Source organism: Talpa europaea (genome assembly GCF_964194135.1).
Source record: "Talpa europaea genome assembly, chromosome: 8".
Classification (NCBI taxonomy): Eukaryota; Metazoa; Chordata; class Mammalia; order Eulipotyphla; family Talpidae; genus Talpa; species Talpa europaea.
In genome coordinates this window covers 17268246-17274357 of record NC_140075.1, presented here as the reverse complement: position 1 = coordinate 17274357, position 6112 = coordinate 17268246, and the positions used below count along the sequence as shown (strand labels likewise).

At 65.7% G+C, this 6112-nt stretch overlaps 1 pseudogene across 1 annotated transcript; it reads left to right on the top strand.

The window, feature by feature from the left end:
• The first annotated feature begins 1687 nt into the window (after nt 1-1687).
• LOC311175185 (olfactory receptor 11L1-like) lies at nt 1688-2654 on the top strand (annotated as a pseudogene). The gene has a single exon. The product of its transcript is annotated as an olfactory receptor 11L1-like (transcript).
• The last annotated feature ends 3458 nt before the right edge of the window (nt 2655-6112 follow it).

Genomic DNA, 6112 nt, shown 5'->3' with positions numbered 1-6112 from the left:
TGAGCAGAGAAGGCCAGAGACTGCGGTTTGTGCTGTGCGCAGGAGCTGAGATGGGGTCAGAACAGAGACCCAGAGGTCTGGTGCCTCTGAGGAGGAGGGGGAGCGGCTGGGAGGGAGCAGGGCAGGCCAGCCCTAGGCACAGAGAGCAGACACCATGTAGCAGGGCCAGCTCCTGGGCGCAGTCAGCAGGTGGAGCCAGGGGCATTTTTCACTGCAGAGCTCCAGGGACCATGGCTCTGGAGCCCTGAACTGGCCATTCTCTGCAGCCCCTCGCCAAAGTATCTGCTTTATGCTCTGGTTTCCAGCCTAGCAGAGGCCTCTGCTGTGGCAGCTGCTCTGTCCACTTTCCCAGGAGGAAGGACTGGTGTGCCTGGGGTGCAGGGAGACTGGAGCAGTCGGGTGGGAGGGGCGGCACTCCTTGGGGGAATGCGGCATTTCCAGGGGATGTTGGTTAATTTGGGCAAGAGACTAAATAAAGCCACAGCCGGCTCAGGTGCAGCCTCTGCGGGAGAGGGGGGTGGACGAGGGTGATGTACCGCCCATCGGGCTCCTGGGGAGACAGAGGGGGGCGCTGAAGGAGGGCCTCCGGGTACTCAGCTTCATCACTTTCCTACACAAAAAGTCTTGGAAGGTTTTGGAGAAGCGCCTGAAATAGTCACTAGGGGAGAGGGAGGGATGCGGAAGGGCCTGCGGCTGGAGCCCTGGGCCTGGGCATTACAGAGTTGACGTCACACTCAGTCCTTGATGAGGGAAGCCCCTGATGGCAGGCGGATGCTGGCTTTGTCCAGAACTAGGCTAGACCTCGAAAAAAAGGGAGGGATGACTTGTTGACTGGACACAAAGTCCGATGGCTAAGCTGGTGTCCACCTGGGTGAGAAGGTACCGGTGGAGATGCAGGCTGGCTCAGCCCTGGCCACACAGACACACAGACACACTCAGATGCTCAAGTGCTCGGAGGAGGTGTCCATAAACATGGAGGGCAGAACACAGTCTCCCGGGGCTGGGAGACGGGCCAGGTGTGACCTGTTTCCAGATGAGGGTCACCTGTGGGAGGAAAGGGCCTGGGCTCAGGCCCTTTCCAGGAAAACATAGCAATTAATTTTTTAAAGGTTTATTTATTTATACATACAAGAATTGGGGTACAAGCCAAAGGTTGGGGGGGTGGGTGAGAGGATTTACCAGAGACCAGAGGCAGAGTGGGGAGCAGAACAGGCAGATCTACTGAAACACACTGCTGAGGGGAGCAGCAGGGAGACAGGACAGGTCTGCCTTTCCCCGTGGGTCGCTCCCTGGCAGGGAATTGAACTCATGCCTTAGTGGCTGGCGACAGCTTCGCAGTGCTGAGACTTAACCCTTGCACCACCAGGGAGGCCCAGCTATTAATTGTATTTCCTGAGTTTGGCTCAGTGAGCCCCTTCTTACCTGTGGTGTTGAACCTGGAACTTCTATATCTCAGAGAGCCTGGCGAGTGCAGCTTGCTGAGGTCCTCCCCCAACTCTTGCACCCCCTTCGCCTAGTGGGTTGGAACTACAGTGGTCTAAATGCCAGGTGGAGCCGCACAAGTTCTTCCAGAAAGCTGTCGTGGAGACGGGAGTGCTTGAAGACAGTCTCTCACGTTCCAGACAGCAGGAAGGAATGCCACGCCTTGCCCGCAGTGCTTTCCAAGGTCTCTTCCTCTCCGCAGGCGATGGAGCCCCCAAATGTGTCTGCTGTCACTGAGTTTCAGCTGCTGGGGTTCCAGAACCTTCTCGAGTCGCAGTCCCTGCTGTTTGCCATCTTTCTGTTCATCTACGTGCTCACGGTGGCGGGGAACATTGTCATCATCGCCGTGGTGAGCCATGACCAGTGGCTGCACACGCCCATGTACACGTTCCTCAAGCACCTGTCCTTCCTGGAGGTCTGGTACACCTCCACCGTCGTGCCGCCGTTGCTCGCTGGCCTGCTGGCCTGGGGCCACGCCATCTCCTTCCCCGCCTGCATGGCCCAGCTCTACTTCTTTGTATACTTCGGGGCCACCAAGTGCTTCCTCCTGGCCACGTTGGCCTATGACCGCTACCTGGCCATCTTCAGCCCCCTGCACTACCCCTCCTGATGCGCCCCAAAACCTGCGCCAAGCTGGTGGCCGTCTCCTGGGTGGCCGGGGTGGGCACCGGGGCTCTGTCCTGCGTGATGATCTCCAGGCTGGACTTCCGTGGCCCCAACCGGATCGACCACTTCTTCTGCGACCTGCCCCCCCTGATGCGGCTCTCCTGCTCCAGCTTCTACGTCACCAAGATGGTCATCTTTGCCCCGTCCGTCGTGGTGCTGTGCGTGTGCTTCCTCCTCACCCTCGTGTCCTACGTCTTCATCGTGGCCACCATCCTCAGGATCCCCTCCGCCTCCAGCAGTGCCAAGACCTTCTCCACGTGCGGCTCCCACCTGGCTGTGGTCACCATCTACTACAGGACCATGATCTCCATGTACGTGCACCCCAATGCCCACCTGTCCCCCGAGACAAAAAGATCATTTCCGTCGTCTACACCTTGGTCACCCCGCTGCTGAATCCCGTCATCTACAGTCTGAGGAACAAAGATTTCAAAGATTTCAGGACAGCGATGACGAGGAGGGGCCACGTCTGCGGCCTCAGAGCGAAGGGCGGCTTCTTGCTCAGGTGAGGCCATCCCGTGGGGCTGGGCGCGGCCCCGGCGGCCCGCAGGTGGGGCTGTCCCGCCCTCCCGCGCCGGCCGCCCGCCCTCGAGGGGTCCCTGCACATGGCCGGCCCAGCCCTTGCGGCCGGTGGATAGAGGCAGCCTTCAGCCCGCGGGGGGCGTCTACGGCGTCGCCCCTGCCCGCGGGGGGGCATCTGGCGGCAGCAGGAGGAGGCGCATCCAGGCCGGCCCCATGGCAGGCGGGCTGGGGCTTCCGAAAGCTGGACTGGTCAGCAGAGACGGAGATCCTGGCGTTTGTCGAATGAAATTTTAGGAAAAGTGTCGCGGCGGGAGGGAGGGGCAGGCGGGGGAGAGGGGGCAGGGTCGAGGGGGCAAGAGACAGAGGAGGGCAGAGGAGAGCGCCACGGGAAGGACTGGGGGGGACTTGGGCGGGGCGAGGGGGGGGCGGGACCAGCCACCTTGGTCCGAGTGGTGCCCTGAGGCTGCTGTCCCTGCCCGCCCATGGACCTGACCGCGAGCGCCGCTGCGGACCGCTGCCCTGCAGTCCCCCAGACGCACCTCCCCGGGGTGCCGTCCCCGCGGTGGGCCCAGGGCGGCTGGAGGCGTCGCTGCCTCGGTGGTGTGTCTGGCCCACGGGGGAGGCCGGCTGTGCCCGCGGTGCCGCCCCCCCCGCCCCCCGCACCACCCCCCAGTCCCTTGACACCTCCCCCCCACCCCCGCGTGTCTGAGCGTCGCCCTCTGCAGGCAGCCGCCCAGGCTGCTGCCCCCGCAGATGGAGGCTGGTCTCCCACCCCGTGGGCAGCTGGGAGGCCCGGGCGCAGAAAGGGCGCTGGGGCGCCCATGGCTCTGGCCCCCTGCCCCGATGATGCCTGGCGGGGCCTGGCCAGGCCCTGGGGGGCAGCGGGAGGGGTGACCCGCCTCGCCCAGGGGGGATGGCAGCGGGGGTCTGTGGCCTGCCAGGCAGGCGCTGTGGCCTGTGCCCACCCCTACCCTGGTGGGGGACGTGCACTGCAGGCTGGGCTCCCTGCGGGCCGAGGAGAGAGCCTTGGGCTGAGGCAGGTCTCCCCCAGGGCGTCGGGTGGTGCTGGGGCTCAGAAATCCCCCGGGGTCCCTAGGAATAGGACACGCCCCTGAGCTAAGTTGGGGTCCAGCCTGGCGTCCCTGGATTGACTGAGTGCGGGCCAGGACAGGAGTCTGCTTGGACCCGCTGGGCGGGAGCAGGCAGACTGGCTGAGGCGCCTCTGGGGGGCGGCCAGGCCAAGCATCAGCTGCCCCGGGGGTCGGCGCCCGCCCAAGCCTCTGCCAGCGCACCCTGGCTAGCTGCAGGGAGCCGGACTTGGGGATTCAGGCGCGTTACTTAACACTCGCCTGGGCGCTGCTTCTGCTGGTTTTCAATGAAGCCCCCAACCCATTGCATGGAGGGGACCCTGCCCCGCCCACCCCGCCTGCGTCCAGTCCCCTGGGCGCGTGGCCCGCGCGTGGGGGGGGGGCGGGAGGGTGCGAGGAGCCCCAGAGCCCCTGGGAGTGGGGCCTGGGCCTGGGAACTGAAGCAGCTGGCAGAGGACACGAGTCTCAGGGGCGTCCTGTTCACCCCTCACGTCGGGTCCTCACCCGACACACCCTCTTCTAATCGCTGGTTCCCCTCACCGCCCCCCCTGCTCCTGGCGGGACCGTCCCCATGGGGACAGACAGAGGCTGCGGGGGAGCCGTGGGGCCCCTCTGGTGTCCGCAGCGCGTGCCAGGGCCTCCTCTGCGGCCCCCCACCCGGACGCCCTGGCGGGGTGAGCAATGAGCCCGCAACGATGCCCGCCCCATCACCCCCTCCCCAGCGCGCCCTGCTCTGGGGTTCCCCTGCGGGGCACGGCCATAGTATCGCAGTTGAGGGTGGCCCCACGATGGGTCTCAGGCTCCCAGGGCCCCCCTGCGTCATGGGTGCCCCCAGGCACCCCGAGGAGCCCAAGAATACCTGGGGTGCACCGCGGGCGCTGAGGAGGCGCCCTGTTCGCCTGATGAGCCCCCCGCCTCACAAGGGCAGCTTGGAAGGGGGGGGTTCCGCGCTCCGCTGCCCGCAGTGTGCTGCCCCTGTGCTCCCTCCGCGCGACTGGGGTGGCTGTGCCCCGGGATGGAGGGCGACCCCTGGGACCCCAGGGGGGCCCACAGACACCAGGAGGGCTCCGGGCACACCTGGAAAGCCACCTGTGCCATCCCCCACTCGAGCTGCTGTCCCGGGTCCCCTGGGGTCTCCAGCAGGGTGCGGGGTCCCCAGCCTGGACCCTGGCCTGGTGGGCTGCAGCGCCCCCCAGCCCTCGGCCCCCACCCACGCAAGGGATGGGCGAGGCCGCATGACCTGGCGCAGGGAGCCAGGCAGAGGAGCAAGCCTAGGGCGCCTGGCCGCGGCCCCTGGGGTTGGGTCCCGGGGGGCCTCGGCTGCTGCCCGGGCTTGGCCCCCGCCTCGCGGTCAGCAACGAGCTCCCCTGCCGCGGTCTCTCTGTCCCCCCAAGACCGTAGTCACCTCCTGCCCCGGGAATCCCTCGCGTCCACCGCGCCCCCCACTGGCATGACAGGGGTCGCTGCCCCCCCAACCCAGCGCCAGCCCTGACCCGGGGAGGCAGTGTCTACGTGGACCCGACTCCCGAGGGGGACCCTGCCTGGAGGGCACAGCGGCCTAAGGCTTCTCCCCCGTCTCCAGTGTGACCCCGGGCCCCCCACCGGGCGGCCCCCAGACGGCGGGGGGTCGGCACCTGAGTCTGGGCCGTTGGCTCCCTGAGAGGGCGGGGTGCGGGCCCGGGGAGCCCTGGAGGGCCCTAGAGCTTGGCGGGCCCAGAGCCCAGGGATAGCTGGTCCGTGCCCGCCAAGCACCACATCTGCCAGATGCACAGCTGGGCTCTCTGGGGCCTGGACCCGGGATTGGGGTAGAGCAGAGGGTGCGGGGTGCAGGCCTTTCCTAAACCGGGTGCAGTAGGGTCAGCCCAGGACGCCGGTGGGCAGAGCTGGTGGTGGGTGGCAGCACTGCTGGGCATGGAACCGTGGCGGGGGGTGGTCTGGCATTCCAGGGGATTCCAGTCTCAGTCTCCGCAGTGACCAGCGCCCCTGCGTACGAGGAAACCAGAGGCATGTTCTGCTTCCCGCGTTCCACCTTCTCGTCAATAATTATCTTCCTTCCCTTTTGGCCTTTGATGCATTCAGGGGAATTTAAGTTCGTAATATATTTCTTGCATGACTTCTGGCACATTGAGGATTTATAAAACTGTTACTTTGAATCCCCACAACTGTGCTAGCAGCAGGTTACCATGGTAAAAAGAAACAGTGATGGGCCTCCCCGGTGGAGCAGCTGGGTTGCAAAGATGCCCGCGGCCTCTGCAGCGCCAGTTCGATCCCCGGCCGCTCCCCGGCCACCGGAGGAGAGTCCCACATGGATGCAGACCTCTCATGCCGCCCGCTGCTCCCCTCAGCAGTTTACTTCG